Source organism: Brassica napus, chromosome C7 (assembly GCF_020379485.1).
Source record: "Brassica napus cultivar Da-Ae chromosome C7, Da-Ae, whole genome shotgun sequence".
NCBI classification, from domain to species: Eukaryota; Viridiplantae; Streptophyta; class Magnoliopsida; order Brassicales; family Brassicaceae; genus Brassica; species Brassica napus.
This window is the reverse complement of record NC_063450.1, coordinates 3,507,493-3,533,982: the sequence shown is the minus strand read 5'-3', so window position 1 is coordinate 3,533,982 and position 26,490 is coordinate 3,507,493. Positions and strand designations below refer to the sequence as shown.

The 26,490-nt window shown below is 34.7% G+C and overlaps 1 long non-coding RNA gene across 1 annotated transcript; it reads right to left on the bottom strand.

Moving 5' to 3' along the window:
• Positions 1-18,421: 18,421 nt before the first annotated feature.
• Positions 18,422-22,535, bottom strand: LOC125590662. Its single transcript, XR_007326702.1, has 2 exons — positions 19,347-22,535; positions 18,422-19,059 (listed from the first exon to the last, which is right to left on the bottom strand). It is a non-coding gene; the product is annotated as an uncharacterized LOC125590662 (long non-coding RNA).
• Positions 22,536-26,490: the final 3,955 nt, after the last annotated feature.

Genomic DNA, 26,490 nt, shown 5'->3' with positions numbered 1-26,490 from the left:
ATGCATATTGAGAAGAACTTTTTTGACAATCTCATGAACACGATCCTTAATGTTCAAGGTAAAACAAAGGAAAATTTGAAGTCAAGACTGGATTTAGTCGATATATCTGCTCGTTCAGAACTTCATGTTGATGAGAATGGTAGGGCTCATTTTCCCATATACCGACTTGATGCAGAGGGAAAAGATGCGTTCTTTGATTGGATTTCAAATGATGTGGAATTTCCTGACGGTTACGCATCTAAGTTGCGTAACTGTATCGACAGAAAGGAAGGAAAATTTACTGGCTTGAAAAGCCACGATTGCCATGTAATGTTGCAGCGCCTCCTTCCGTTTGCCTTCAAGGAACTATTACCACGAAATGTTCATGAGGCAATTGCAGGGATAAGTGCTTTCTTCCGCGATTTATGCACGAGATCAGTGACTCTTGAAGGTATTGAAAATTTGAAGACTAACATAGCCGTGATTCAGTGCAACCTTGAGAAGATATTTCCTCCCTCATTTTTTGATGTTATGGAGCATCTTGTTATTCACCTGGCAAGAGAATTAGAACTTGGTGGTCCTGTGCAGTATAGATGGATGTATCTGTATGAGCGGTATATGTTCCATTTGAAGAAGATGGTGAAAAATTTAAGTAGGGTGGAAGGTTCTATAGTCGCACAACAACACTTTAGATCGAGGTGTGAGAACAGATGCATTTGGTGTTACATCAGTAAATTCGAGACGAAAGCTGCAATATCATGATCATTTCATTCTTTCTTCTCAGGCCTATCAGGTAATTAAATGTTAATTATTTAGAATGATTCATCATCATGTGTATTAATTTATAATTTTACTCATAATTTTTTAAATGTTACAGGTTTGTTATATCAAGTACCCTCGGGTAAGGAACAGAGATGATCCATAGGTTACTGTTACAAGACTCAACCCGAGAGGCCGAGTTCAGGGAAGTTCTGAGCTGGAAGACCCACTACAACCAAGCTCATCCGGCAACTTAAGTGCAGCAGAAGATTTAGCTGGAGTTGGCCTTGTTGTCGATTTAACCGACTTCGGAGAGGAAGCCGTCGTTCACGTAGAGGATAAACCAGTGATTGGAGAGTTTCACCAAGATCCAGATTCAGATTCATTTGGTGATGATGACTCGGAAACAGATTTGCATCGATTTTTTTTTTTAATAAATATTCCGATGGAATTCCGAGGAAGATAAGGTTTTCCTCGGAATTCCCTCGGAATATTCCGAGGAAATTCCGAGGAAATAGGGTTTTTAAACCGAAAACAACGTTTTGCGGTTTGAATAACACTTATATTACCATTATTAAGTGTCTTAGACTGATTATGAAGTCAAAATTTTTTTCCTTACCCTATAATAAACACTTTTCCGATTGTATGAACGAAATCCCCACAGCATAAGAGAAACACTTATACACTTTAATGAACGGTAAAGGGAATACTTACAGTTTGTTTTGAAATTTTGTTATTTCATGGTTTATGATCATCTATACAAAGAATCCTCAATGGTATGCATTACAATTGTATAAGAAATGAAATACGGCAAAAAAAATTGATGTTTTGAAACCCCAAACACTAGTTCCTCGGCATTTCCTCGGAATATCCCGACAGAATTCCAAGGAAGACAAGGTTTTCCTCGGAATTCCCTCGGAATATTCCGAGAAAATTCCGAGGAAATATGGTTTTTAAACCGAAAACAACGTTTTGCGGTTTTGAATAACACTTATATAACCCTTATTAAGTGTCTTAGACTGATTATGAAGTCAAAAATTTGTTCCTTACCCTATAATAAACACTTTTCCGATTGTATGAACGAAATTCCCACAACATAAGAGAAACACTTATACACTTTAATGAACGGTAAAGGGAATACTTTCAATTCGTTTTGAAATTTGTTATTTCATGCTTTATGATCATCTATACAAATAATCCTCAATGGTATGCATTACAATTGTATAAGAAATGAAATACGGTAAAAAAAATTGATGTTTTGAAACCCCAAACACTAGTTCCTCGGTATTTCCTCGGAATATTCCGACGGAATTCCGAGGAAATTCCGAGGAAATAGGGTTTTTAAACTGAAAACAACGTTTTGCGGTTTGAATAACACTTATATAACCCTTATTAAGTGTCTTAGACTGATTATGAAGTCAAAAATTTGTTCCTTACCGTATAATAAACACTTTTCCGATTGTATGAACGAAATCCCCACAACATCAGAGAAACACTTATACACTTTAATGAACGGTAAAGGAAATACTTTCAATTCGTTTTGAAATTTGTTATTTCATGGTTTATGATCATCTATACAAAGAATCCTCAATGGTATGCATTACAATTGTATAAGAAATGAAATACGGCAAAAAAAATTGATGTTTTGAAACCCCAAACACTAGTTCCTCGGTATTTCCTCGGAATATTCCGACGGAATTCCGAAGGATATTTTAGTATCCGTCGGAATTTTCTTGGAATATTTTCATTTAACCGGGCAATTATTTCGCGAAAATTGAAATTAGAATTCCGACGGAATTCCGATGGATAGTATCCGTCGGACCCTAGGTTTTATAACCACGAGCCCCTTCTTCTTCCCCATTTCTCTCTTCTTCCTCTGCGCGGCTCCTCTCTCCTCTCCGGCGATTTCCCCCTGAATTCCGACGATATCTCCGGCGATCTCCCCCTTCTCTTACACAAATCATGTAAGGACCCTATCCCACTCTCTTAGGTTCTATTTGTTAGGTTTTTGTGTAGATTTGATAGATTTTTGTTAGGGTGATTGGTTAGGATTGTGATTTTGTTGTATAATAGGTTTAGAATTGTGATTTGGTTGAATAATTTGTTTTGTTCAATTGATTTCGAATTTTTTCATAATTTTTTTATTTTTTTTGTATTTATAAAATCAATTTTTGTATATAAATTCGATTTTTGTGTGTAAATTTGATTTTTGTATTTTACAAAACGATTTTTGTATATAAATTCGATTTTTTGGATTTTACAAAACGTTTTTTGTATATAAATTCGATTTTTTGGATTTTACAAAACATTTTTAATATCTATAAAACACGGTCTGGACGGAGTTGTGTGCGCATTGGGATAAGGAAGAGACGAAAGAAACTTCTTCCACCAACTCCACCAACCGCAGGAGCGACCGTAAGGGAAGGGCGTCTTCAAGCATAACTTGGGTGCTCAATTTATTGCCTCTCTGGGAGATCGCATGGTAAGTTCAGCCGCTTTTTCTTCAATTATTTAAGTTTTGAAATTTTATTTTTTGTCCATTTCTTCTAATTTCTAATGTTTCTTTAATTTATGTTTTTTTTCAAGGCGGAAGAAAATGATGGCGAGCCAGTTGATGATCTCGCCCTAATGAAGAGGGCGTTTACCAACAAGAAGACCGGCCAGATTGATGACGGTCTTGTGAGGGAAGTGGTCAGCCTGGTCCAAACTCAGGTGCAAGACGAAGTGTCTCAGCTTCAAACCGAGGATGACGCTTCGACGGCTTCGACCAACTTCTCCCGGTTTCGAATCAACGAAATCGTTGAATCCGTAAGTTCTTTTTTTTAAAGTTCAATTCATTTATTTCTTGATTTAAATTTGTAAATTTGGCTATTTTCTATTTCAGTCGGTTCCAAAGAAGAAGGGACGTTTGGTCGGTTTGGGTTGTCGCACCCGGTCGGTTCCTCCTTCTTCTGCACCACCGCCTTTTGTTGATCCAGAAGTACTTACGGCTCAGTTGAAGGACAAAGATGATCGCATATCTTTGTTGGAGACCCAGATGGCGGCTCAACAGGCGGGCTATGAGGCACAGAGGAGGCTGAACCAGCAAATGATGAAGATGATGCAGAGGATGTACCCGAACGAGGTGTTCTTGGACGTGCCAGACCCGTAGTTTTTTTTTTCTCCAAAAACTCGGAATGTTTTATTTTTATTTGTGAAACTTTGAATATTTTCGAATTTAAATTGTAATTTTAATTTTAATTTTAATGATTTCAATTTTAATTTTAATTATATATTTTCGAATTTAAATTTCAAAAATTTTATTTTTTAAAAAAAAATTAACTTTTTTTTAAATTCCGAGGAACGGGGCCCTCGGAATATACCGAGGGACATGTTCCTCGGAATATACCGAGGGCCCCCGTTCGTCGAAATATACCGAGGGAAATATTCCGATGAAAATTCCGAGGAACATTTCGTCGGAACTTCCGAGGATTGGACCATCGAAAAATCCATCAAATTATCCCGAGGAAGCTCTCCCTCGGTATATTCCGAAGAGCTTTCCGACGAACATGTGGTCCTCGGAATTTCCTCGGAAATTTGTTTCCTCGGAATTCCGTCGGAAAATTCCGAGGGATTTCCGAGGAAAAATGAATTTCCGAGGAGTTATTTCCGAGGACTTGTTTCGTCGGTATGTCGTCGGAATAACGTTATTCCGACGACATACCGACTATTTTTTCCCTCAGTATGTCGCTGTTTTCTTGTAGTGATATAAATACAAACAAACGATCGAATATTTGATCCTCAACTTGCTTCTCTTCAAATGTCGTGAAGCAGAAGCGCACCTCTCTCCTCATTCTTTCAGTATCTTCCAGCCTCTTGCCTCTTAGCTATTTCTCCTTCAGTGAGTTCCTTTATGACCATCTCTTGCTTCATGGTTTTCTCCTTCTCATGATAACCCTTTAGCCTTAACTAGTCCTTTATGACCATCTCTTGCTTCATGGTTTCAAAACATCAATTTTTTTTGCCGTATTTCATTTCTTATACAATTGTAATGCATACCATTGAGGATTCTTTGTATAGATGATCATAAACCATGAAATAACAAAATTTCAAAACGAACTGTAAGTATTCCCTTTACCGTTCATTAAAGTGTATAAGTGTTTCTCTTATGCTGTGGGGATTTCGTTCATACAATCGGAAAAGTGTTTATTATAGGGTAAGGAACAAATTTTTGACTTCATAATCAGTCTAAGACACTTAATAAGGGTTATATAAGTGTTATTCAAACCGCAAAACGTTGTTTTCGGTTTAAAAACCCTATTTCCTCGGAATTTCCTCGGAATATTCCGAGGGAATTCCGAGGAAAACCTTATCTTCCTCGGAATTCCATCGGAATATTTATTAAAAAAAAAAAATCGATGCAAATCTGTTTCCGAGTCATCATCACCAAATGAATCTGAATCTGGATCTTGGTGAAACTCTCCAATCACTGGTTTATCCTCTATGTGAACGACGGCTTCCTCTCCGAAGTCGGTTAAATCGACAACAAGGCCAACTCCAGCTAAATCTTCTGCTGCACTTAAGTTGCCGGATGAGCTTGGTTGTAGTGGGTCTTCCAGCTCAGAACTTCCCTTAACTCGGCCTCTCGGGTTGAGTCTTGTAACAGTAACCCATGGATCATCTCTGTTCCTTACCCGAGGGTACTTGATATAACAAACCTGTAACATTTAAAAAATTATGAGTAAAATTATAAATTAATACACATGATGATGAATCATTCTAAATAATTAACATTTAATTACCTGATCGGCCTGAGAAGCAAGAATGAAATGATCATGATATTGCAGCTTTCGCCTCGAATTTACTGATGTAACACCAAATGCATCTGTTCTCACACCTCGATCTAGAGTGTTGCTGTGCGACTATAGAACCTTCCACCCTACTTAAAATTTTCACCATCTTCTTCAAATGGAACATATACCGCTCATACAGATACATCCATCTATACTGCACAGGACCACCAAGTTCCAATTCTCTTGCCAGGTGAATAACAAGATGCTCCATAACATCAAAAAATGAGGGAGGAAATATCTTCTCAAGGTTGCACTGAATCACGGCTATGTTAGTCTTCAAATTTTCAATACCTTCAAGAGTCACTGATCTCGTGCATAAATCGCGGAAGAAACCACTTATCCCTGCAATTGCTTCATGAACATTTCGTGGTAATAGTTCCTTGAAGGCGAACGGAAGGAGGCGCTGCATCATTACATGGCAATCGTGGCTTTTCAAGCCAGTAAACTTTCATTCCTTTCTGTCGATACAGTTACGCAAATTTGATGCGTAACCGTCTGGAAATTCCACATCGTTTGAAATCCAATCAATGAACGCATCTTTTCCCGCTGCATCAAGTCGGTATATGGGAAAAGGAGCCCTACCATTCTCATCAACATGAAGTTCTGAACGAGCACATATATCGACTAAATCCAGTCTTGACTTCAAATTATCCTTTGTTTTACCTTGAACATTAAGGATCATGTTCATGAGATTGTCAAAAAAGTTCTTCTCAATATGCATGACATCTAAATTATGCCTTAGCAGATGATCCTCCCAGTATGGCAGATCCCAGAAAATACTTTTTTTGTGCCAGTTATGTAGTTCTCCAACAGCATCTACCGGAAAACGCTCATGTCCACCGACTTCTGGTGTCCTTTCTGCACCAAAATCTCTTAGTTGTATCTTCAAATCTTTCCCACAAATTTCCGGAGGTGGACTGTCAAACACCCTCTTGTTCTTCCTAAAGAAATTCCTACTCCTACGATATGGATGATCAGGTGGTAGGAATCTCCTGTGACAGTCAAACCAACACGTTTTCCTTCCGTACTTTAGTTGGAAAGCATCAGTGTTATCTTGACAATATGGACATGATAGCCTTCCATGCGTTGTCCATCCAGACAACATACCATATGCTGGAAAATCACTTATTGTCCACATTAGTACTGCCCGCATTTGAAAGTTTTCTTTACACGAAACATCGTATGTTTCAGCACCTTGAGCCCATAGTTGTTGCAACTCATATATTAGTGGCTGAAGAAACACATCAAGTGATCTCTTAGGATGCTCTGGTCCGGGAACGAGAATCGAGAGAAACAAAAACTCTCGTCGCAAGCACAAGTTTGGGGGGAGGTTGTATGGTGTAAGAATGACGAGCCATAGAGAATACTGTCTTCCACTCTTGCCAAACGGACTGAAACCATCAGTACATAATCCAAGGTAGACATTTCTTCTCTCATACGCAAAGTCGGGATACTTTGATTGGAAATGCTTCCACGCTTTTGCATCTGAAGGATGTCTGATCTCACCATCTGTTGAGTGCTCCGCATGCCATCTCATTGGTTGCGCTGTGCGTTCAGACAGATACAACCTCTGCAACCTTTCCGTCAAAGGTAAATACCACATCCTTTTATATGGCACTGGAACTCTTTCACTCGTATCTTTATAACGAGGGTTTCCACAAAATTTGCATGTAACCCGCTGTTCATCCGCCCTCCAATAAATCATGCAGTTGTCGCTGCATACATCTATTACCTGATACGATAAACCAAGACCAGCTACGAGTTTCTGAACCTCGTAGTATGAACCAGGAGCTACATTATCCTCGGGTAGAATACCTTTTACAAAATCAGCAATCGCATCCACACAGTCTTCAGCCAAATTATAATCTGTTTTAATGCCCATCAATCTTGTAGCAGATGATAAAGCTGAATGACCATCTCTGCAACCTTCGTACAATGGTTGCTTTCCAGCATCCAACATATCATAAAATCTCCTATCTTCTGCATTGGGTAAATCTTCCCCTTTAAAATGATCATTTACCATCTGCTCAGTACCTACACCATAATCTACATCCGTTCTAATTGGTTCTTCTAATCTAACCGCTGGCTGAGGTTCACTAGTACTACCATGTTCATAATCAGTTTTCCCATGATGATACCAAATTTTGTAACTTCGTGTAAACCCACTCAAATATAGATGAGTCCAAACATCCCACTCTTTAATAACCTTTCTATTTTTACAATTAGAGCAAGGACATCTTAACATACCTGTTTTTGCTTCCGGTTGTCGGTGAACTAACCCCATGAATTCAGTTATACCTCGTTGGTATTCTTCCGTAAGCAATCTCGTGTTCGGATCCAAATGAGGTCGATCGATCCAAGAACGAAAATAATTTGAAGAAGACATATTTTTTATGAATCAAATTCGTGTGTAAATAGAGTAAGAGGGAGGATGAAGATATGAAGTGAATGAAGAGGAAGAAGAGTGCTTGTATTTATAGTTTAAATCCTGCCGACATACCGAGGAAATTCCGATGGAATTCCGACGGACAAAACTAGTTCGTCGGAATTTCCTCGGAATTTTGTAAAATCCCCCAACGGCTCTCCAACGGCTATAATATTTCCTCGGAATTCATCGGTTTTTTCCGAGGAACACAGTTTTCCTCGGAATTTCCTCGGAATATTCCGACGGACTGTAGTTTCCTCGGAATTCCGTCGGTATATTCCGAGGATTTCATTTTCCGTCGGAATGTCCGTCAGAATATCGCTGTTTTCTTGTAGTGAATGTTTATAAGTTACTGTTGTCAATCATCATTTATGTATACCATGATCCGTATATAAATCCGACTCCTTCACAAAAAGAGCTCTCCGCACCTATTTTACCATTATAATGAAGACTTGGCTAATTGCAACATTTTTGAATAGTATAATGAGTGATGTATGTATGCGAGGCATAAAACGAGAAATACAAAAAAAAGATTTGATCTGTTTTCTCAAAAAAAAGAGATTGATCTGTATACTTCAACTAGCAAGCAAAATGTTAATATTGATTTGTATATCCATATATATTTATAGACGTTTCTCATATTTCACGTTGCCATGCATGCAGATGCGTATATGTAAATACAAATACTAAACACTATATATATGAAAAGAGAAAAGGAGACAAGAAGAGGGTGAGCACGCAGAGCTTTCGAGCATGAGCATGCTAGAAAAAAGGGAAGCCATGTGTGCTCACTCTTTTCTGTCGCCTTCCTTATTGTATTATAGTTACCTTCTTTGATTAGTATCTCCATCTTCGTGCATGCATATGATCTTCATGTTATATACATGAGCCGCAGTCCCTAAAACTAATTTGATTTCAAATATGTAAGATATGATGATTTGAGAAAATTGTATCTGTTTGTAGGGTTTATATATAAGGACTGAGGGGGTCTACACGTGATGATGCAGGCATATGTATCATCATCTTCCACTTGTTACTTCTGAGTCGCTTTAGAAATATTCCACCGGATTAAACCCTTCTTTAGTGTCAAATTGAGATTGTGGATTCTCTCTTCTCAATATTATATGTAGATAATGCATGATTGTTATTTTTTATCAACAGTGCATGCTTATTGCAGAAAATGAATAATTTGTAGTATTATTCATTGATCTAAAACGAGACTATGCTCGGCTCATATATATATTACATGAGAAAATATAAACTCAATATATAAAAATATTCTTTATGTTTTATACAGAGTGTCATTTGTCTCTCTTTTTTTTAACCATAGTGTCATTTGTCTTTATGTTTTATAAAGAGTGTCATCTGACTTTTTTTGGTACATAAAAAATATAATTTTAAATTTTCAATATAATTTATACCTACTTTAAGCTCAATATTAATATGTAAAATGCATTAATCTTATAAATAATTTTATTTATCTCAAATACTATACATAAATACATTTTAATCACTTTTTAATTAATTTGTGTAAAAATGTCAAAATAACATTATTTATGAAACGGATGAGTATTATACAATTTCCTTTACAATTACATAATCAAGCATTAAACAATTAACTATACATAGGTTTGGAGCTATGTGAAAGCAAGATTCTCCGACTTAAGATCCAGTGGCAAACGTAGGTGAGCCAAGTTGGTGGCACTTGCCCCCATGAAAATTTCTAATTCCTTATAACATGTATGAACTTTAGTCTTGTTTTCTACGTTTATATTTGATTTGCCCCCTACTAAAATTATCTTTTAACCTTGTTTTCTATGTTTATATTTTATTTGCCCCCAACGAATATAAATCCTACATCCACCACTGTTAAGATCTACAGAGAACATATGTCCATCCTCCAATCAGAGAGCAGAGGAATAATAGTTAATTTTGTAAGGACGAATGTAAATAGAGATATTTACTCCAAAAGACACAATTCAAGTTTCCAATTACCTAAAAAGACACTTTGAGCTCTGTGAACACTTCTTCTTAGTGAATTGTCTTATCTATCCCTCAACTATGTGAACTCTCTCTTTTCTTTGAATCATTAACTAGATGGAACCTTTTAACTAGAACCACTTTAATATTTTTAAAACAATAAAGCTAATTCTTTTTTTTTCTTTATTAAAAACGTCTTTACCTATTCCCTTCCTAAATTCCTAGATCTTGTAACATCTCAGAAAACAAATCATAATCCTCTTTCTCTCTGTCTCAGATTTCTCGATCCAGAAATTGTAGTGTCCGTAATCACGCCGCCTTGCTTCGGTTTCAATCTCCGACATGGAAGGTTTGTTTCTCGTTTCATAAGCAATAACATAATTATAGTTTGTCCTAGCGGCTTAAAAACAAAACTCACTGTTTCTTGATGAATCTTTGTTTCATTGCAGAGAACAGAGAAGACGATGTCTCCCCGAGAGACTTTTCGCAACAGATCGGTTCTCCTGTCGCCGTTGAATATTACTCAAGACCTAACAAAATTGCTTTCATCCGCCATCGTCTTTGTGGTTCTCCAGAATTTGTGGACAAGATACTTGTGGTCAAGAGAATTGTGGTTAAGAAAATTGTGTTATAGAAGAGAGCATTGTGGATAAGATAGTTATGGACAAGATACTTGTGGTCAAGAGAATTGTGTTAATGATTTTTCCTTTTTTCAGATCCTGCAGAGGACGCCGTAGACCACCGTCTTCCCATGAGGCTCTTCGCAACTGATAGATTCTCGAGGCTCAGTCCCGTGGAAACGATGGCGGTGGCGGTGGAGGGCGTGGTGGAAGAAGCGGTGGATACCACAGTGGAGGCGGTGGTGGTTGTGGAGGCGATGGTGGAAGACGTGAGCATGGATACAATGGTGGTGGTTGGTTGAGGTGGCTGCCGAATCTTCATCCACAAAACCTTGAACATGAGACTTCATCCATAAGATCTTCATCCACAAAACCTTGAACATAAGACATCACAAACCTCATTCACACAATCTCATCCATGGAACTCTGTTAAAAAACCTTTAGTTACAATTTTTTGGTCCATTTGAAATTAGTTATTGTCTTTTTGATGGTAAATTTACTATATATGAAAGAAAAGTTTGATCATCTTTTTATGAAAATGATGAACTTATAATCCACTAAAACCATCCACAAGACTTCGTCCACGAAATCTAGTCTACAAAACTCTTGTAAGATTAAAAATCTCGTCCACAAAGCTTCGTCCACACGTTCACATATCTTCCATCCACGACTGCACCATCCAACATAAAACCCATTAGCTATATCCAATATACCTTTACATTTATTACAACTGAACCGTAATATAGTTACAAAGAAAGAAACAAGACTTCTAAAAAGTTAACACTCTCTTTACAACAACCAAGGGTAGTTCTGGGCAATAAAAGACAGCTGACGGGATAAAGTGAGGAATGTGTGCCAAACTCACATTGTGTCTTCCGCCGAGAAACAAACACACAATGTGTCTCTTTGTGTAACTGTCTCATGTAAATACGAAACGTAAGTCATATAAATTGATTTTAAAATAGCGAATATTACTAAAGTTTTTGGAGTAAATTAAGTAAAGCCAAAAGATGCCAAGGCAATGAATTATGAATGTAGTAATTTGTTTTATATTGTTTTGCGTTTGATTTTAGTTGATTCTCCATTCACGTTTCCTTGTTATGTGTTTGATGCACGCAATCACTACTACGTACATAACCGGTCCCCCTCTTAATTAACACGTTTCTAGAAACGCCAACTTTCAAGCATTCATCACCATTAACGTAACCATTACGTGGTATTAATAACTCCATAGGATTGTATCCCGACAAGGAAGTATCGCCAACAGTGGTCGGCCCCTTGGTCGTTTCACTGAAGCGTTTCCAAAGCATTTACTGTGACTAATAGTGTTACAATGTATAACAGTTAAGAAAAACTTGTGAGCGAGGAGGATGCAAAGTGATATGTGTGAGATATTAAACAAAGTCACACACTAGAAATTAGATAAAGAAAAATCTAATACTCCATCTGTTTCAAAATAGATGAAGTTTTAAGATATTACATAACTATTAAGAAACTTGTTTTTTTTTATTTTAAGAATATCATTAAAATAAAAATTAAAAATTATTCACCTAATTTCAAAATAGTCTACAAAAACATCATTGGTTGAACAGTTTTTGATAAAGTTAAAAGTTATATTGATATATGGAAACATCATCTATTTTGAAACATCAAAACTTTTCTTAAATATCATCTATTTTGAAACAGATGGCGTATATAAAATATGTTCAATTCTAATTAGTAAGAGCTTTTTGGAAAAGAAACCAAAAGTAAATTCATGCGGACTAGCTTCTTAGACCCAAAGTGGATAATACCATACTAATCGGATAATAAAAAGCTGGACATAGACTTAATAAAAACCCAACAATTGGTATCATAACCATGTTTAACGAAGATCTGCAAAAAGACTAAAATACTCTTCGAGTAGGAATGAGGTCTTTCAAGGTGGAAGAGGAGGTTTGTGGCAAAAACGTCAGATGATCATGGAACCTGTAATGTTGTGGGAGAAACATTTTCAATGGAAACCCTGCGATTACTGGTACAAGAAGGTGCCAAGGTGATTCGCTAAAAAGGAAAAACACACGAGATGAATGTGGTCCCTAGTTTGAAAGGGGAGAATGTAAAATATCAAACAAAGTCTCACATTGGAATTTTATACAAAGGAAAGTCTAATATATAAAGAGATGTCAGACTATAATTAGTACGAGCCCTTTTGGGAACGAAACCAAAAGTAAATTCATGCGGGCCAGCCTCTTAGGCCCAAAGTGGACAATATCGTACTAAATGGATAATAAAGAGTTGGACATGGACTTAATAAAAACCCAACAATATGCATTGTGCTAGATGTCGAGCATCGAAAGAATTAATATACTATGTGCTTTTTGAATGCCGGCCGGCGGTTCAAGTCTGGACACTCTCAAAGATTCCATAAAATCCATATATTTCCTACCCAATCATTTTTCATAATATGAACCATTTGTTTTAGAGAGTCTTCCCGCAAATGGAAGACCACTGGTTTGCATGGATATTATGGTACATTTAGAAGGGACAGAATAACAAAGTTTTCATTAATGTGGATATCGATCCCATGGATACTTTAAAATTGGTAGAAACGGAATATTTACTTTTACTGGGGCACAATCATCAATTCCACAAAGGGTGGTCCAAAATATGAAGGTAGATATTACGACTTTACCATCAATACCAGACATATGGTGTTTTACGGATGGATCATGGAAAGAACAAGAAATTTTTTCAGGACAAAGTTAGTATAGTACCTTAGAATGCTTTGATGGATTGATGGGCAAGAAACACTACTAGTCTGTCACCTCTTCACCCAAAAGTGGAAGCGCTCATTCAGGGTATAGAATGCATGAGGAATTTACGTCAGTTTCAGGTTACATTTGCAACGGATTGTTATCAATTGGTGAAGATAGTTTCAGAATCAGAAGAATGACACACATTTGCAAGTTATTTGGAATGACACACATTTGCAAGTTATTTGGAAGACATCAAAATCCTGAAAGAAAGTTTTCACAACTTAGAGTTCATTCATGTACCACGAATACATAATTCAAGGCCGGATAGTCTTGCACCCAGTGCCAGGAAACAAACGTCGCTTGTCGTTCACATGGATGCATAGTTACTAGCTTGGTTTGCAGAGTTTTCATGAGTCTATTTATGTAGATGATAAAAAAATCCATAGGATTATTACTACTTTGAAGACTTTTTTTTTGTTTTTGAAAAATCCGTTTCCCATCAAAGATTCAATGTTTTTTATGGAAATAGTCTTAGGATATCTATCACTTAAAAAAATCGGCAGGAAAGAGGTATCAAATGTGATATTCAATGTGCACGATGTGAAGCTGAAGAAGAATCCATGAATCATGTATTTTTTAATGTCCTCCAGCTTTTAAATATAGTCTCTCTCAAAGATCTCATAGAATCCATAGAATTTTCCTATGCAAACGATTTGTGTATACATGTATTATTTATTCTGAAGGGTTTCACTTCATGTAGATAATCATCAATTTGCATGGGTATTATGGTACATTTGGAAAAAACAGAACAATTTCAAGAACATAGTCATTGATCCTAGAGATACTCTCCAATTAGAAGAGACAAAATCAACACTTTGGAATGAGGTACATGCAGCACTGACACAATTGGTCACCCAACCTAGAGAGGAGGAGCTGGAAATCTTACCTCAAATATCGGGACGATGGTATTTTACGGATAGTTCATGAAAAGATAAAGATAATAAGTCGGGACAAGGTTGGTTTAGTACTTTATAAATATTTGACAGGCTTATAGGGCAAGAAACATGAGAACCATCATATCACCTCGTCACTCGAAAATACGAGGAACCTACGATAGTTTCATGTAACGTTTACAACGGATTGTTCTTAGTTGGTGAAGATGGTTTTGGAACGAGAAAAATGACATGCCACCTTTGCAATAAACCTGAAAGACATTCAGATTTTGAAAGAGAGTTTCAATCATTTAGAGATCATTCATGTATTCCGAAAGCAGAACACAAGGGTAGATATTCTTGCACGCAGTGCTCGGAAACGGTCGTCTTTCGTCATCCATATTGACACAAAGTTACCACTTTGGTTTGTAGTCCTAGTTGAGAATGTTTATGTTGATGACAAAAAAAACTCCCTAGAAAATGTTTAGGTTTTTGAATTGCAGTGCTTGGTTGTATCTCGTTAGCGTCGCTAAGACCATGTACAATGGTTTCAATCTTCTCTTTAACACCCTATTTTTCTCCTTTTAACATTTCATATCATCTTCTCTCTTCTACCTAATTATTCAACATGCACTTTATCTTAACCTCTACAATATTTTGTTTAATCAAATTCAACACCATAGCTTACAATTTTTGATTCATATTTTTATCTTTTACAATATAATAACTACCTATTAATAATATTTTTATTGTAATTAACATAAAATCTAAACTAATATAATTTTTAATATTTTTAATTTATTTATATACTTACCTTAATTTTTTTAAAATAATACTAAAATTAATGTTATCAAAAAAATTAAAACTGAGAACATCTTTATTTAAAATTAGATATTTTCCTAATTTTATTTTTTTTAAATAATAAACTTAATATTATATAAACAACTATTTTTAAAATAATTTTGGATATTAAAATAATTATTAATGGGATTCATTTAACAGAAAAAAATATTTAAACACTCAAATTACAATGAAAAATGATGTTTTGTTTGCATCCAATAAAATGAGAGTAATCTATATTTCTTGATCATAAAAATCATGAATTTTGATATTTATTTTTTAAGTTTTATTATACAAAAAGGAATTCGAATTATTGAGTGGCATTAAAATAGAATAAAAATCTACACAACCAATCAAATTGTGTCATGTGGCTAAGCAGGACCATAGATTTTGTTTCCAACCGTTGAATCTTTACAACTAAGTTTAAACCACATAGATATATTTCCAGTTTCCAACTCATTGTTCTATTTTAAACAGTTAAAACTTGGTTTTAACACCTCCATTGTGAGTGTCTAAGGACGTATGGTCTAATGGTTACGTGGTCGAATCAAAAAACTGTAACTATTATGTGATTTTTTGGGGACATCAACTATTATGTGATCTTTATATAATATTCAATATCATGCTTAAACAATAATAGTATATGTTTATGAAAAGTTAACCTTGTTTATAATTGTTTTCCCTCTACGATCGAAATGAATCTATACTATTATTTACGAAGTGATTTTCGCATTTGAGCTCTTACGTTAAAAGTTAGAATGGTTACTATCGTTTATATCCTTAATGAATAAGTAATTCCATTTATTATATTATCAATTATTTATCTTTATATTTTATTAATTTTAGATAATAACACAATACATCATAATTTTTGGATAATGATAATATAGATTTCAATTTTTTTTATTCAAGTAATATTTATACAAAATTTTTTAATATATTTTGGACGATTATTATATAAAAACGAAATATATATATTATTATATTATATACATGTATTAACATCACTATGTTTAATGTTCTACTGTCCAAAAAATATAATTAAAGTGTTCACATAATTAATTTTAAAATTCTCAAACTTAAACAAACCCAACACATCATAATTTTTCTTTCAATGGGTTCGATAAGTTCTGGTTCACTTCTATACTATTATTTTCTTTGATTAAAGAATCTTGACTCATTATATAGATAAAGCTCTATTAAAGCTCTAACAATGTGTAAACTATGTTGAAATTTTAGATAAAATTATTAGTGATATATTCAGTTGTGTTAAATTTTTAATTGTAAAGTTATGTATTCTATGAAAAATTTAATAGATTTTATATGTCATAGTTGAAGTAATAGAGTTGAATTGTAATGATTTTTGAATTGATAATATCTAATAATAAACATTTATAAGATGACTTTGCCCATATATGCGAACAAAACACCTAATATTTTTTAATATGTCTAGTTGACCTCTAAATATAGAAATAATTTACAGTATTTTTATTATAATTTTTCTTAGTTCTCTTCTTTTATATTTAAAATTATTATTTCATTTTCATATTAATAAAAATAATAATAATAACCATTCGTATTATCACATGCGTAGTCTAAAACGTTTGAGTATACATAAACTTTCATAGGTCTACCAAACTGAAAAATGAAGCAAGCCCATTTTTACATAACTGAATTTCAACAAGGCCTAAGACCAACAGTCTGAAACTCATGTTTAAGAGACCAATCATGAAATACAGTAATTGAAGACTTTGCAAGTTACTTTATACTTTTTAACATACCTTTCCGATTATAATGACCAGGGGTGGAGCCCCGTGCAAGCGCGGGATCGTGGACGTAGTTGTTGGTATATCTCAGTGGATGCATGTGATACCATGTTTGTGAAGTTTTTTTTTTTTTTTTGCTGTGGTTATTGATTTTCAAGGATTTGTATTGTAATAGGATTTGAGGTGTGGTATGAATTGTGTTTCTTTTTTTCGCGGTTGGTGTTGTGTATTCGTTGTGTAACAGAGTCGTTTACATGGTGAGGTTTATTTTATGTGTTATTTATTTTCAGATAATGATTATAATTCTAATCTTGGAAGATATTTCTGTTTTTCTATTTTTCTAATTTGTAATTAGCCATAATGTATCTGAAAATGTGTACGGTAGGTGTAAGTGTTGTTGGGCCTTTACGGACCAAAAATGTAGTAAAAATATTTTTCCATAAAAACAAAATTGTAGGATTAGGATACGGTAACTGGGCAGTTGGTGGTGATCTTGCCTTTGTGCAGCTCGGAAGATATTTCTAAATTTTTCTGATGTGGATGTGTTTGATTGTGTTATTTTTGTCTGGACTGAGCAACCCCTTTGCATAGCGAGCAACTTGAAAACTATCGTATTTGATTTCACTTACAGTGTTTTTTTACAGTGTATAAATTTTCAAAGCTTGTAGGTCTTTTGTGTGCCTCTGATACATATTCTTTTTACTGCCTTCACCACTGATTGTTCGACAGTATGTGTAAATTAATAAGCTATGAGTTATGTTATCTAGCAATAGTTGATTTGTTTAAGGTGATGGTTACATTAAAGATTTAACAATTACGAAGTATATATAAGATAGGTGTTGGAAATTTTAATGTGCACCTGAAAAATAGTCGTGGAAACCAATAATAATTTATATTTAAAACGTAAATTATTTTTGCTGTCGTGTGATCCAAGTTAATGGTCCACTCGAATTTTTTATTCATTTAGTCGTTGACAACAAAAGAAAAAGACGAAAACAGAGCGTAATGTAAAATGGTGGAGTTCATAATATAGTCTATGTATTTAAAATTTAAAACCCAACTTATAAAGAACGAAAACTCAACACATGCTTGGAAAGGAGAATACCTCAACTTCACGAGTCATTATTTATTATTTATAAAAAAAAGATGCAAGAACAGAGAGTTCAAAAATAGTTTGGATAAAGTTAATTGTGTAGTTAAGTGTTTGATATTGCGATGTTAAAATTGTTGATATTAGAAGTATCTATTCAGATTTTGTGGTGCTGAGATGGTGGTTAATTATGATGTTTAGTACTTTCAAAGTATTTATGGGATAGTTTTTACTTATGTATGGTGGTCAATTGTTTATGAGGAAATGGTGAATACGTTGATTTGGGGTGAATTTTAAACCTATTTGTTTGTAAGACAATTATATTTTTTGTGATTTTTGTGTGGTCTGATATTTTTTTAAAGAAATAAAAAGGATAGTAAGTAGAAAATTCTTTTTCAGGGATTGCATTTATTTGGTATTCTGAATATAGAAAATTAAAAAAATAAAAATAAACAGCAGATTAGTGGTTTGAACTTCGTTGAAATCAACTTGAGAAGTTGTTTTGTCGTCCTTACTTGATGAAGCCTAAAAAGAACATAAAATGAATCATTACCATAGAAAAGTCAGAGAATCATTCCGAGAATTCATTCAATGACTTGTAATGTCAGTGGAACATGCTTTGCAATGGGCTTTACAGGTTGCAGATACCGTTCTGAAAGTGAAAAAGGATCCATCTTCATCCTCGTTCGAGTTAACCACCCTTACAGTCTTGTTTTCGCTCTCAACCACACTTATCATTCGGCCACAATTCATACCTCCTTTATGCTCTCCACCATAAGAAATTTGACCACCAAACTTGCTTCTTGAAGCAGTAGTTTTAGAGTCGTTTTCCTTGCCTTCTGGTAGCCTTTGAGTTTTTAGTAGTTTTATTTCCAGCATCCTCAAGGGGAGTGTTTCTCTTTACACCGACTCGACGCCATTCGGCCATTGACTCTATAAACCTCAAAGTTCTTAAGCTCAAAACTTCCAGTGGGAGATAATTCCACCTCTTCTCACTCAACCTTAAGCTCCATCGATACATCACTAACCTTACAATGATTCTCTTCACCCTCCTTGAACAAATCCTTTCTGAGTGGGGACCGTGAAACCAGCTCTTTCCTGTAGAACCCACAAACAAAAGTTAGGGGAATATTTTTTCTTTACATATATAGTATTATTTTTCTCAAGCCTCAAAGTGTCATAAACTTTGGATTAGTCACTCTTGAAAGCCTTCTTAAGACATATAATTGGTACGCTTTAGGAACCATTAATTTTCCCATACTTAGGCACTCTACCACCATCAGTCAGAATTTATGAGAAACTACAACTATATTTAGTGAAAAGAAAATCCTATACGGCTTTGATTCAAGAACAGTGGAAAAAGAAAGGAGAGACAACCGAGTTACCTCAGTAGTCATAGCTGCACCAGGATGCAGTTTATCTAGCGCAAAAGAGCTTCCTATTGTTGGGGTTTCTTTATTGGGTGTTTCTGGAGGCCTTAGCAGTTGAAGGTTTGAGACAGGAGACCGTCACAGGTGTTGTCTTTCACTGGTTCATGCTGTTCTTGGCTGTCTTTAGACTTCACAACATCTATCATTGTCTCATCAGTTTGAGACCTAGAAGGAAGGCCAAACATGGGCTCCAAAAAGATCACCCACAACTTCATTACTTTATTTGACTGTTTCAAAGCACATATCTCTTCGTAGTAATTCTTTAGTTACGACAGCAATGTAACGAAGCGGATCTTCTTTATGCTTTCTGTCACTGATATACTATATTTCCGCTACTAAACCTGCATTTGGGACACAACAGACTATCCACGGTACTTTCCAAGCTTCTCACTTGAGGAATTCATATAAGACCACAATAAATGAAAATAATGTGATCCAGCTAAAGAACATAATTTTGTTACAGCTCCCACTTTCATCAACATAATAACTCAGAAGCAGAGTCTTGAAGATCTACCAAACTCCTTCATATCTTCATTGGCGCTTTCTCTGGTAAGCAAATAACTTAATAACTGCAACAACAACATAACTGCGAAACCGTTCATTCAAGATTCTGAAACAGACCTTTGTAACGCTGTTTAAATAATTAAATCAAATCGTCACATAATATAGGGCTTGATATTCCGTGGATTGCCATACTATTTTCATAATTAATTATATTCGACAACACAACCTAAACCTTACCATAGAGATTGCCTTTAAGAACACGACTCGCTTCAAACGCTTTGGATGAATGGAACCAGAACCAGTCGAACTCAATCGCAAAACTCTGCTCATGAAGAACGGATAGGACCTTGAAAGTGTCCAAAAAAAGTTGAGATAAGAGGTTAAAGAGGCTGAGTGAGATCCACGTTTCAGAAAATGTTTATACCGACTTACACGGTTCTGAGATATGCACCTTGTATCACATATTCTGGTGAGGTGTAGTACAGGTGAGATGATACAAAAAAAAAAAGAAATTCAGGGACTTAGAATATCAGGCTATACCTTTTTGCCATAAATAACAGATCAAGCCCTATGAAGATCTTGCTTTTTGAAGGATTCATGGCCGTAGATGGGGCCAAGCAACCCCTTTTTTCTTATCCATGAAACCAGTGGTCGATTCACTTGGAGCTTTGGTGGTGATTTCACTGGATTCTTAGCCATGGATGCGGTGGTCGATATTGCCGGAGCTTTGGTGCTAGATTTATCCGAAGCTTTGGGGCTGGAAAATCTGACTGTGTTCTCATCTATGAAAGCTACCAGAGAAGATTTGGATTCAGGGGAGTTTATATATGTGGAGTCAATGGGGGAGAAGAAGCGTATGGATGACATAATGGAGTTGAAGCTATGGGAGCATCTCCAAAAAAAATTTTTTTTTTTTTTTTTGGACAGCCAACATTTACAAACTCATGTTGACTCTGTAAACCAAAGTGGCAACTCCGCATCCATGTGAACGACGAAGGACGTTTGTTTCCTAGCACTGCGTGCTAAGCTATCTGCCCGTATATTCATCGTTCGGGGAACATGAACGATGTCTGAGTTTAGAAAGCTTCCTTTTAAAAGCTTGATATCTTCTAAGTAGCTTACAAATGCTGGTCATTCCTCTGGTTCCGAAACCATCTTCACCAGCTGAGAATAATCCGTTGCAAATGTTACTTGGAACTGTCTTAAGTTCTTCATACATTCCATTGCCCAAATTAATGCTTCTACCTCCGAATGCAGGGTGAAAGGCTTGCCCTGACATTCCTTGCCCCTAATAAACCATCAAATCCCGATAAAGTACTATACCAGCCTTGGCCGGAAAAAACCTCCTTATCCTTCCATGATCCATCTATGAAACACCATCGTCCTTGGGTTACTAAGGGGGAACTAGATTGTACCTGATGCCCCCTCGTTGGATCATTTGCTACCTGTGCCTCAGCCCATAGTGATGAATCTAATTCCGCTTTTTGAAGTGTTTCCCTTGGATCTATATCCAAATTACTGAAAACTTTATTATTCCGTCCCTTCGATATATACCATAATATCCATGCAAATTGATGATCATCCATCTTAGGGTTAACCCCACCAAAAAAGATGATCCATATTAGCGAAAAAAGAACTAATAGGGAAAATATTGGGAGGCGATGGTATCTTGGATAATGCCCACACTTGACGTGCTGGAGGACATTCAAAGAACACATGGTTTATTGATTCCTCCGGGTCGCCACACCGAGTACAACATATATCCCCTTGTATCCCTCTCGACTTTAGATTTTTCATAACCGCTATACATCATGGGAGAAGTTGCCATAAGAAATGCTTTATCTTCGGGGGACATCGTTCTTTCCAACAAAATGCTTTTAGGGTATCCACTGTGGGTCCATAAAAGTCGGGTGGTTTTTCCTTATCAGGATAGACCTGCTCCACCTGATAACCTGATTGGACCGAGTATTTCCCATTATTAGTAAAATGCCATCCATTCCTATCCTCCATTGGATTTCTGCTTAATGGGATACTTTCAATAATTTTACATCCTGAGGATCCACCAAAGCCCTGATTGTCTGTAAATTCCATGTTCGGGATTCCAGATTAATAAAAGAATCCACTGTGAGGTCCGGGTAACTGTTTTGAAGGTTTTTGTTTGCTGGTCTCGGGCGAGTGACTGGGAGCCAGGGATCATTCCATACTGAAATAGATGAACCTGTTCCCACCCTTTTAATTAGTCCTTTACAAACCAGAGATCTAGCAGAAGTAATACTTCTCCAGCCATATGACGGGGAGTATGAGCGGATCGGTTCCAGGGGTGAGGCATTCCTGAAGTACCTTCCTTTGAAGACTCTTGAAAAAAGAGTATTTGGCTTCTCAATCAGCCTCCACAATTGCTTACCAAGCATTACCGTATTAAAATCCATAAGATCCTTGAACCAAAAAAACTTTATAACTTTGAATATAGAGTTTTTTTGCTAATGTAAAAAATAAATAATTATGAAATTGAGTTTGAAATTTTGTTTTTGGAGAAGAACACCTTGAAACTTCAAATTTAGAATTTTACAAACTCTAAAATAGAGAGTCTTTTTAGAGATGCTCTTAATAGCTTTGATGGTAGTGGACGACGTTACACAATCGAAGTAGCCGACTCTCGAGCAAAACTCCCTAATTATAATATAGATTTTAAACTCTATATTTTTCTGTTGCCAGATTTATATAAATACAATTAAATCATTGATTTTTTTAAAATACAGTCACACTCTAAAAAAGAGTTATATGCTTTCCTGGAGAGTTAAATATGAAACCAACTGAAAGATTATTTTAAGTTTGGACGCTACAGCTTTCGTAATGGCGTCTTAGCTCAATGGTAGAGTGCGCAGAAGACGTTGTCTTTTATTTTTTTAATAAAAAACAGCGATGGTAAGGAAAAAAACACTCAAATAGTTGGTGAAATGGGGGGTTAAGATAGGGAAATTGGGTTGTATGACAAGGAAAACACCTAATTCACTGCATAGCCACTTTTCCTAATGTTTCCCTCTTCTTGCAACCGGTGAAACCTGAAACAAAAAAATATTAAAATTCTTAATTATTATCCAAAAACTAAATCGCGGCTTTACTATCTTCACATCTTCTCATTTTACTTCCTTCGTAACTATGTTTCCTATGAATGCTCTCCGGCACCGTTCGCTCCACATCGTCATCTCCACCGGATTTGCATTGAATTGTTGACTTCTTCGTTATTCTTTGCAAGCACATCCTCCTTTTCTCGTTTAAAATCGTCGGTGATGGAAAGGTCCATGCCGTCTTCAAAAGGTGAAGAAGACCAGTTAGGAGGTTTTGTCGGTGACAGAAAGGAGAGGCTTCTCGGATTCCAAAAGCGATAGTCGCGATGATGCCAGAACATGTATGTATATTTGAAGTAAATCTCTGTCTCGCATGTGGGAGAAGATGAACATTTTTTTTGTTATTATGTTCTATTCTATTATATGCATATAGAATAGAAATGTAAAACAATATGTATTTTTCATGTTTTGTTATGCGATAAATTATGTTACCATTTTGGTATATATTCCATTACATTTGACGGTTACTAAAAGTGCTCTATTTTGTTTGGAAATTTGATCTGTAATTTTCTTAAATTCTAACTATCGTTACATTTTTTGAAGCGTATGATCTATATTGTATAGTTTAATATTACATAATATAATTTAGTATTACATAATATTATGTACTTTTTAGATTTTGAAATTTGGATTAGGGTTTATATTTGAGTTAGGATTTAGTTTTTAGAAGGTGAAGGGGTATGGTTGGGATCAATATTAACTTCTTCCATGCAATTATATACACTTTATAATTCCACTAATATGTACTATGTTATTTTTTGTTTCATTCTATTTGGGTTTAGGGTTTATATTTTGGTTTATGGTTTAGATTTGGGTAAGGGTTTAGTGATTAAAGTTTAGAGTTTTGTATTTAGAAGGTAAGAGTGTATGGTTGTGGTCAACATTAAATTTTTCTATGCAATCATACACATTTCATAATTTTATCAATATGTACTATGTTTTTTATTTTGTTCAATACTATTTTGGGTTTATGGTCTATATTTGGGTTTATGGTTTATATTTGGGTTTAGGGTTTACTGATTAGAGTTTATGGTTTAATATTATGGGGTTGGGGTGGGACTGGGTATTGGGATAAGGTTTAATATCTAGGGACTGAGTTGGGTTATGTTTAGTATTTAGTGGTTTTAGGTGGGGTTATTATCCTATAGTACTTTGATGATATGAAATAGAATACTCGGTGCATATGTGATCAATAAAATTATACGTGGATGGCTTCTCCTTCTTTTATTTGGAACTAGGGAGTTGTCCGCGCTTCGCGCGGGTTTTTAACTTAGTCATATTGTGTATGTTTGATCTGGTCGTTCCGAGAGTACGTGAATTTTGATGTGTAAGGTTGTGTTAATTGGATTCCGAGTACGTGTATTTTGCTTGCTTGTAGTAGAAGCAAAGCCTGATGTTTGTATACATATCATTTTGGACCAAATTTTTTGTTTAGAATCTAAACATGTGACGAACCTGGTTTGGATACGTCCAATAAATGAAAGTAAACTGGAAGGGGTTTTATATGGAACTAAAGATTAAAAAACAATCCATATTTTTAGGTTTTGTATGGTCGAGGAACTCAATTGCAGGGAGGTAAATGTTGTAATCAAAATAAAGAAAGTGAATGAGTGGAGTGTGAGAAGGGTGTTGGGGATTGAGTAGCCATTCTTACCTGTTACTTCATTCTTCATACGCGCACCTGCAGTGTGTTTTATTTGACTTGTAAGCTGTGAGATTATGTAAAACCATATAATTTCAAGTACCTATGTACAACGGAGATAGTTGAATATTTTTTTGTAGACTATGCTGGTGGCACCATCATGACCATATGTGAAGCTCATATATTTGGAAAGAGAATTTGGATTCTCCGTTCATTTGATTGTCATAGTAGGTATAAGGAAAGTATTAAAAAGGAGGATGGGGGATCATGAAAGTTAATAAACTATAACTACGTGATAACCCGCGCCCCTGCGCGGAATAAATCTTTTGCTAAAAAGTAAAAACTAAGCTATCTTCTATATATTAATTGAGGAACATTTGAAAAGATGTAACTTCAATTTTGTAATAATTAAAAAATACACATTGCTTATGTGTCAATCAATTAGGTAGTTGATTAGTCCTAGGTGTCAGCCTCACATTGAAATTGAAAAACATGTTGGTCCAATTCGATTTTTATATCTCATTAGAAACATTTAATACCAATTATATGATATCATATGATATTAACTAAAGCAAAGTGGCTATTTATCATATATTATTTTCTTAAATAAAACCTACGGAATTACCTAATGTGATTATGATATATAGTAATTAATGATTTTAAATAATGAAGATTTGATAATAATATGTATGCTTTCTATCATTTTTGTTTAATTCTTTACTATTAAAATAAATTACACAATTACATTAATCATATATAAAAAATTAGATTTTTTGTATATGTTGTATTTTGAATTTTTCAAAACGAGTATAAATTACTAAAACTGTTAAAAGTCTCACATAAACTTTTGTGATCAATGTTTGAATTTTTTTCTATAATAAGATACAATGATAATAAAATCATAAAAATAAATAATTTTATTTTAATAGGTGTTTATGTTAATATATATATATACCTCATATAGTTTAAATTTAATTATATATCATATACGATAGATAAGATTGATTGTTTTGATTTATTTATTCTAAAATGATTGCGAATAAATAAGAGCGGTCATTTTATTTATATGTGCAAGCTAATTTATTACATAATAGTAATTGATTTCTTAGTTATTTAATATATAATTATTATTTTATTATTTCATAATATGTAGAAAAATATAAAATAAGTATTTATTCTGCACAAGGCGCATATCTTAACCTAAGTATGTATTTCTTTAATAATTTTGAATTTTAAACATTTTGTAAATCTCATGCCAAAATAAAAGAAAGAAATGAGAAATAAACTCAAAAATCAATATTTATATCGAGCAATAACCAAAATGACACAAAAATGAGAGAAATATTGAAGATAGATAGGATTGGCACGTGAACGTAAACTTCTCATAACCATAATTAACTTTTAAATTGCTAAATCATGATATAAAACCGAGCTGACATAGTTTCATTGTAATCAAATAGTAGGCATGAGATTCTTCGACCTAAACATTTGGTTTTTATGCGATAAATAATTTTTTGACCAAAAATATTTTTAAAAATGAGATCAGTTCATTAGTAAACAAATTATATAATTAACAAAAAAAGTTTAAAAAAATTGTTTAAGAGCCAAATATATTAATTCAATCAATAATATAAATTTTGTTCCATACAATATTTCTTAAATAATTTTCATATAAATTTATCATTCGCAAGACGCATGTCTTATCCTAGTCTATATTAAAAACGGATTGTTTTTCTTACACATTTTTCTATCAAAGTCAGTTTTTTATGTGTTTTGTCCATCATATTGGGAAGGTATGATGGAAAACGTAAGGTTGCCACCTTAT